Below are 8,522 nucleotides of genomic sequence, written 5' to 3'. Positions count from 1 at the left end.
AAGATTGATGGGGGACGTGGAGGTGACCTGATCTGACCTGGCTGCTGGGTGGAGATGATCTGAGCAGAGGACCTGGGAGGTGGGCTTTGGCTTCCTGCCTCAGATGTATATTTACAAGGGAGCGGTTCATTCTTGGCCAGGCCCCTTGGCTCCAGCCAATCAGACCAACGGCAAGGGAAGGCCACAGGACCTGCCTAGTGGATGCTGGGACAAGGTGGGTGTGGCCTGTTCCACCTGGATGCCAGCTTCGTACCTCTCACCTGGCCTCCCACTGCCATCACTCAGAGCCTCCCCAGGGCTGGGAGCTTACCAGGAATAATGCGGTGGGCTTGGCCTGATTTGGGGGTAGGGGGTATCTAGTTTCCCCCAGAGAAGGAAGCACAGTTTTCACCAAAGCACATTCACACAGTGACAGCGGTGCCCAGGTGGGCGCTCAAATTATCCCAACCGTGGTCCTGGCTCTGGGACCCGACAGACGACCCTCAGGGGAAACGGTTTCCAGGCTCTACAATGACTGTACGGCCCCAGTACAACCTTCCCTATCCCCTCCTTCCCCCGACACCCAGGGCGAGTCCGGCATCCCACGCCGCAGCCCTGCGTGGCTCCCCGCGCACACTGAAGGCCCACGTCCCACGACGGCCCAGGGGTCTGGGCAAGGCACTCACCGCGCTCCCTCCTGTTTCAGGGCCTTTGCTCGTGCTGCTCCCTGGTCCCGTGCATCAGGAGTGCCCTCTACCAGCCGGGGTCGGGGTCGAGGCAGATAAACGAAAACTGGTCAGTTTTTATCCAACTGAGACCCCACGGCTCCTGCACTCTCGGCCCCCACGTGCCGCGCCAGTGACGTCATTGCGCCGCTCTCCCCACCAACCGCTGCCCCGGCCCACTCGGCGTGGCTCGGCCACGCTCGGCTTCACTTGGCTCGGCTCGGCCAAACTCGTCTTCCCTGGGCTTCCTCTCGGCCTCTCGGAAGCACTGCTGGCCCCGCAGCCCTTCTGACCTTCACGTGGTTCCCAGTCCTCGTGGTCCGTCCTGCCTGCTGGGATCTCAGGGCTCTTGGAACACCCCAGGCCCGGGAAGGGCATGTCCCAAGGGCATGCCACGTCAAGGCCAGAACAGCGAGCCCTCCCCCACACCCTGTGGTCCTCAGAGACCAACGTGTGCTCCCACCGCATTCCGGTCCACAGCAACCCCTGCCTACCCAGCCTCACATAGACCTTAGGTCTTGAACCTCTTTTCCTACCTGGAAATGAGGTTAAGAACTACCCACCTCGTGAGTGAAGTTCAATCAAAGGATCCCTGAAAAGTGCTTAACACGTGATGTGTGCCCAGTCGTTGGAAACAGCCCTCTCTGCTTGATTTTTTCTTTTTTTCTTTTTTTTTTTTTTTGAGACGGAGTCTCGCTCTGTCACCCAGGCTGCAGTGCAGTGGCCAGATCTCAGCTCACTGCAAGCTCCGCCTCCCGGGTTCCCGCCATTCTCCTGTCTCAGCCTCCCCGAGTAGCTGGGACTACAGGTGCCCGTCACCGCGCCCGGCTAGTTTTTTGTATTTTTTTAGTAGAGACGGGGTTTCACCGTGTTAGCCAGGATGGTCTCGATCTCCTGACCTCGTGATCCGCCCGTCTCGGCCTCCCAAAGTGCTGGGATTACAGGCGTGAGCCACCGCGCCCGGCCTTCTGCTTGATTCTTTCATTGCTGCTGGTTTTTGTTGTTGTTGTTGTTGTTGTTGTTTGAAAACTGTCTTATTGACTGGGCGCGGTGGCTCACGCCTGTAATCCCAGAGCTTTGGGAGGCCGAGGTGGGCGGATCACTTGAGACTAGGAGTTCGACACCAGCCTGGCCAACATGGTGAAACCCCGTCTCTACTAAAAATACAAAAATTAGCCGGGCGTGATGGTGTGCACCTGTAGTCCCAGCGACTAGGGATGCTGAGGCAGGAGAATCGCTTGAACCTGGGAGGCAGAGGTTGCAGTGAGCCGAGATCGCACCACTGCACTCCAACCTGGCTGACAGAGCAAGACTCCGCCTCAAAACAAAAAAAACAAACAAACGAAAAACAGTCTCACTGTCGCCCAGGCTGAGTGCAATGACACAATCACAGCTCACTGCAGCCTCAAAATCCCGGGCTCAAGCAGTCCTCCTGCCTCAGCCTCCCAAGTAGCTGGGACTACAGGCGTGCAACACCACACCTGGCTATTTTTAATTTTTTACTTGATACAGTGGTCCTGCTATCTTGACCAGGCTGGTCTCAAAATCCCGGCCTCAGCGATTCTCCCGCCTTGTCTTTCCAAAGTGCTAAGATTACAGGCATGAGCCACCACACCCAGCCAGAACTATAATAATAATTATTATTTTGCATCACACGAGCTGTGCAGAGGATTTGAATCAGCATTGCCATGAAGTCAGACCCACCTGGTCCCATTCTCAGCTTGCTTCTTGCTAATAACAGCAGTGGCTGCCAGCTCACCCATGTCACTAGACGCCAGGCATGATTCTAAGTAAATCATGCGTAGTATCCCAATTAATCCTCACCAGAACTGTATGAATCAGGTGTAACTATTATTACCCTCATTTTGCAATGAGGAAACTGGGGCATAGGGTTAAATAACGGGCTTGGTCACACTGCAGGTAGATAGCAGAGCCCTGGTGGGGGGTGGGTTCTAACACCCGGCAGCTTAATTGTATAGCCATGCCTTCATTTTCATCTCTAAGCTGAGGCTGTCACACCAGTCACTGGAGCTTCACTTGTATTTTTTTTTTTGTTTATTTGTTTGTTTTGTTTTTTCTTTTGCCAGATCTGTCCAAGTCCCCAGCTGTTCTGTTATTTAATTAATATTTTCTGCAAATTAAGTTACATGATTTCCTTAAGTAAATTTTATTTCAAGGGAAATGTTTCATTACATATATGGAAGGTAAAATCACCCGCAACAAAGAGGTAACCCTTAAGCAATGCAACGAAATCCAAACAATGTAAGTTCTAGGTAGATACTGCTGTGTTCTAAGTATTTGCTGTGTGCTGAGCAAAAGGTCTGCTCCATGTTTGGTTGAGAGACAGAAAAAGAAAGGAGGCCAGGCACAGTGGCTCACGCCTGTAATCCCAGCGCTTTGGGAGGCCGAGGTGGGCGGATCACCTGAGGTCAGGAGTTTGAGACAAGCCTGGCCAACATGGTGGAACCCTGTCTCTACTAAAAATACAAAAATTATCCAGGCATGGTGGTGCACACCTGTAATCCCAGCTACTCGGGAGGCTGAGGCAGGAGAATCACTTGAACCTTGGAGGCAGAGGTTTCAGTGAGCCAAGATCACTGCCACCACAATCCACCATGGGTAACAGAGTAAGACTCTGTCTCAAAAAAAAAAAAAAGAAAAGAAAAGAAAAAAAGAAGAAGAAGAAGGAGAGGCTCGGTGCAGTGGCTCACGCCTGTAATCCCAGCACTTTGGAAGGTTGAAGTGGGTGGATCACGTGAGGTCAGGAGTTCAAGACCAGCCTGGTCAACATGGTGAAACCCCATTTCTACAAAAATACAAAAATTAGCTGGACATGATGGCAGGTACCTGTAATCCCCAACTATTTGGGAGATTGAGGCGGGAGAATTGCTTGAACCCGGGAGGTGAAGGTTGCAGTGAGCCAAGATTGCGCCATTGCACTCTAGCCTGGGTGACAGAGTGAGACTCTGTTTCAAAAAAAAAAAAAAAGGGGAGAAGGAGAAGGGGGAGTATTAGCAAGCATTAGAGAGGTGTTTATGGCACAATAGCACCAACATGAGACTTTCATTTTGACTTAAGCAGAAAGACTACAAGAGGATGAAAATATGAAATCATGGTTTCACAGAGGAGGAAGAGGCCTCAATGTTTTATGAAAATGTCCATGTTTCGCCTAAAACTCCCACCCAGAGACCCTCCAGGGCACTCGTCCCATGCCTGGAGAAACACTGCCAGCTGTGTGTTATTGACAAGTAGCCCCTTTAGTGATGCTGAGCCTCAGTTTTCTCACCTGTGAAATGGCATAGGCACCCAGAGCTCAGTGTGTGAAGGATTAAAAGAAAGTGGTAATAGGCCTGGCAAGGTGGCTTATGCCTGTAATCCCAGCACTTTGGGAGGCCAAGGCAAAGGCAGGCAGATTGCTTGAACTCAGGAGTTTGAGGCCAGCTTGGGCAACATGGTTGAAACCCCATCTCTACCCAGAAAAAAAAAAAAAAAAAAAGCCAGGTGTGGTGGCATTCACCTGTAGTCCCAGCTATTCCAGAGGCTGAGGCACGAGAATCGCTTGAACATGGAAGGTGGATGTTGCGATGAGCCAAGGTCATGCCACTGCACTCCAGCCTGAGTGACAGAGTGAGACCCTGTCTCCAAAATAATAATAATAATAAAATAAATAGTGATAATAAACTGTGCACCCCAGCGTACGTGCTCAACTAAAGGGATGATATTCCCAGGTCAGGCTGGATCCTAACTCAGGGGACCCTGGCTCTGTCCCCAGCTTGTACTGTTGAAAATGAAACCCCCAGCTTGCCCAGCTCTGGGCATCTTTCTGCCATTTGTTGCCGAGTCCTCTTATAGCCAGCCTGTTGACAGGAAAGGCCTCAGTTGCCAGAAGTTGGGTCAAAGTGAAACTGCCTCAGGTCCAGCCTGGGCAGGGATGTGGGGGCAAGGGAGGAAGGCACACTCAAGCCTTAAAGCAGGCCCCCCTTCACTGGATTCACAATGGGGAAACTGAGGACCAGAGATGTGGGCCCAGCTCCCTTTGCAGGCATTAGGAGGGAATTGGGTATGATTACCCAAATTGCAAATTTGATCACCTTATAACCCCAGTTATATACTTAGCTCCCACTGCAAATAAAAATTACTGTCAGCTCACCCTTATCTAGCACATTCCAGTTAGGTATTATTATTGTCTACTTTTACAGATGGGGAAACTGAGGCCAGGAGAGGTTATATTTCTTGTCCATGATTTCACAGGTAGTCGAAGTAAAAGAAGCAGTATTTGAACCAAGCAAGGTGACTCCACAGTGTTCCAGCAGCTCTCAACTGCTAGATATTCAAATATGACCCCTTTTCCATTAAACTTGAGGCCCCCCCACCATCTGGCCTCAATGTACATTTCCAACCACATCTCGTTCCTGTCACACTCCTCATCTGCTCCCGTTTACCCCAATTTCTCATGGTTCCCTAGGCTTTCCTAGCTCCCCAGGGAAAGCCTTTGCTGTTTTGCTTGCTTTCTTTTCACTTGGCAAACTCCTACTCAACCTTCAAAACCCAACTCAGCAAATACCTCCCCTAGGAGGCTCTCCTTGACTTTTTCCACTGGGTCCCACTGCCTCTGTTAAAGTCCACGTGAGGGACTGCCAAGAGGTTGCTCTGTCTTACAGATTGAGTGCCAAGAGGGCAGGGACCTCTCTGAGAGAGTTTAACCTCTGTAACATAAGCAAGTTTACTTAATCACTGATTAAACCACTTTGTGCCTCAGTTTCCCCATTTGTTGATCATGAATTATCATTGTCACTATCTCCCAGGACTGTTAAGGGGATGTAAATGCTTGAATATCGTGAAGTGCTTAGAAGCATGCCTGGTACAAAGAAAGTTCTCTAGAAAAAAAAAAAAATTTCTCTAGAGATGAGATACCAGTCCCACATCAAGTGCAGATAATGGGCTAAGTAACCAAGAAGCAATGGCGACAAGGATGCAAATGGGGTGGGGCGCGGTGGCTCACACCTGTAATCCCAGCATGTGGGGAGGCTGAGGCGGGCAGATCACTTTAGATCTGGAGTTTGAGACCAGCCTGGGCAACATGGCGAAACCCCGTCTCTACTAAAAATACAAAAATTAGCCGAGTGTGGTGGTGTGTGCCAGTAATCCCAGCTACTCAGGAGGCTGAGGCAGGAGAATCACTTGAACTCAGGAGATGGAGGTTACAGTGAGTTGAGATTGCACCACTGTTCTCCAGCCTGGGTGTCAGAGCAAGACTCCATCTCAAAAAAAAAAAAAAAAAAAAAAAAAGGATGCAATGGAGGGAAGGAGGAACCAGGGCACAGGGGTGAAGGAGACACTAATTCAGCCCCTCCCCAGGTGCAGATATGGTGTCCCGCCCCATCAAGTGTCAGGCATAAAACTGGTGAATATTTTCTTTCTTTTTTCTTTTCTCCAAATTCCTGGTTTAATAAAGACTTGTTTGTTTTGAGGAAAAAAGGTCCCAAACATCAGGCTGTTCACAAAAATAACCCACAGTATCAACGTTAGAAAGCAAATCTTTTTTTTTTTGTTTGTTTGTTTTTTTTTTTTTTTTTTGAGACAGAGTCTCGCTCTGTCGCCCAGGCTGGAGTGCAGTGGCGCAATCTCGGCTCACTGCAAGCTCCGCCTCCTGGGTTCACGCCATTCTACTGCCTCAGCCTCCCAAGTAGCTGGGACTACAGGCGCCCGCCACCACGCCCGACTAATTTTTTTTTTTTTTTTTTTGTATTTTTTAGTAGAGACAGGGTTTCACCATGATAGCAAAGATGGTCTCAATCTCCTGACCTCGTGATCCGCCCGCCTTGGCCTCCCAAAGTGCTGGGTTTACAGATGTGAGCCACTACGCCTGGCCTAGAAAACAAATCTTAAGACTATAACACTAATTATTTTTCTAGAGGCTGCGTTTGAGGTGCCAACTCTCATTCACAAAAATACATTGTTACATTTGTACATTTGTTACATTGTACATTGTTACACATGCCAACTCATTCACAAAAATACATTGTTACATTTGTACATTTCTTACATCCTACATTGTTACACAGCACACTGATGTAGGAGTGTAACACACATACTTCTAACTCAAAGCTGCTTTTAGGAGCTCATCAACTCAATGAGATTGCCTTTGCAGTTAGGGAAGCAACTACTGAACTTAGGTATGAATGAAAAGAACTGCACGCCCTGCATGACAAGAGATTATTTTGGAGACAGGTGATAAAACCATACACCCTTTTTATTGTTAAGTCATAAAGAGGTGTCAAAATTAAAAGCAAAAATTACAAGGTAAGACTTAAAACTACGAGGAGTGTCAAAGGAAGTGAAAATGGGACTAGGCTCAGGGCAATATGAATTAATGAACATGGGAAGGACAAGGATGAGGAGGACGGTGAGCACATGCTGAAGATACTGGAAGAGAGGATCTGGTGAAACATTTGACCTTAGACAAGCACCTAGGCAAAGAAATAACAGGCTAAGATTTCTAAGCCCCTCTATGTGCTTACAAGTCATCTTCGCCATTGGCGCTGTCTGTCATGCTCTCCTTCCTCAGCCTCCTTTTCATCATCCTTGATCAACTCCAGCTGGTCATCCTCCCATCTTCATTATCCTCATCATCCACAAGGTCCCTCTCCTCAGCAGAGTCATGTGCACCCCCCTCAGACTCTCTCTTCACATGAGTCTCATGTGAGCTGCTGCTCTGCTCCTCTTCTGACTTATCATTCTTCATCTCTACTCCTTGTTTGCTCTGTTTCTTTTCCATTTTTTCCAGGTTTTCCAGGAGAGAGTCCACGTTTCATTTTATCTGGGTCAACTCCTTCTTAATGACCTGAAGGTCATCTCCTTTCAACTTTCCGGACTTGGAAGATCCCTGCTGTCCACTCTTACAAATGAAGCCACTTTTGCCCCTTCGTGAAGTTTTTCCTGATACACGCTGACATTTCAAGGGCACTACAGCCCCAGCAATAGAAGGAGGAGGAGGTACACGTGCTGGGTAACTGCACATCCTATCATAATAGTCCCATTAAAAGTCATAGTCCAAGTCAAAAGATGAGCTGAGTAGAGGGATGGAGAAGGGTGTTCTGTTTCTGACCTGTACTCTCCACTGCTGATCATTTCACGCCTGCTTTTCCTCGGTTCACTTTTGGCTCTTCAGCCAGGTTAATATCTAAAACCTGGCCAGCGATTATTCTGCCATCCGCTCCTGCTACAGCAGCCCGGGCATTTCTCTCATTAACATATTGAACGAAAGCAAAGCCCTTATGAACAGCGCAGCCCACACTTTTGCCATACTTTGAAAAGATTGCCTCCACATCAGATTTCTTTACCACAAGAGTGTTGAGATTCCCAATGAACACACGTTCATGGGGCGAGGATCTGTCTTGTTGGTAACATTGCTGGCCATTGTGTTTGATGATAAGGTTTCTCACAAAGCCGAAAACGTAGCTGAAGATCAAAAATATCTCACAGGAGCAGGGAGGGAGAAGAGATTCAATTCTGAGTCTCCTACTCCTGGGTTCTACGTGGCGAAGCCAACTGCTGCTCGAGGTCGGCAACACGGCCACAACCGCTCAATCTTCATCTCTTCACCCCCACCCCCTTTCTTTAAAAAAAAAATATAGAGGCTGGGCTCGGTGGCTCACGCCTGTAATCCCAGCACTTTGGGAGACCGAGACGGGTGGATCACGAGGTCAGGAGATTGAGACCATCCTGGCTAACATGGTGAAACCCCGTCTCTACTAAAAATACAAAAAAATTAGCCGGGAGTGGTGGCGGGCGCCTATAATCTCAGCTACTCGGGGG

The 8,522-nt window shown here is 48.9% G+C and overlaps 1 pseudogene; it reads right to left on the bottom strand.

The window, feature by feature from the left end:
* Positions 1–7,091: 7,091 nt before the first annotated feature.
* LOC711099 (heterogeneous nuclear ribonucleoproteins C1/C2-like) lies at positions 7,092–8,124 on the bottom strand (annotated as a pseudogene).
* Positions 8,125–8,522: the final 398 nt, after the last annotated feature.

This window comes from Macaca mulatta, chromosome 20 (assembly GCF_049350105.2).
Source record: "Macaca mulatta isolate MMU2019108-1 chromosome 20, T2T-MMU8v2.0, whole genome shotgun sequence".
NCBI lineage: Eukaryota > Metazoa > Chordata > Mammalia > Primates > Cercopithecidae > Macaca > Macaca mulatta.
This window is presented reverse-complemented; position numbering and strand designations above follow the sequence as displayed.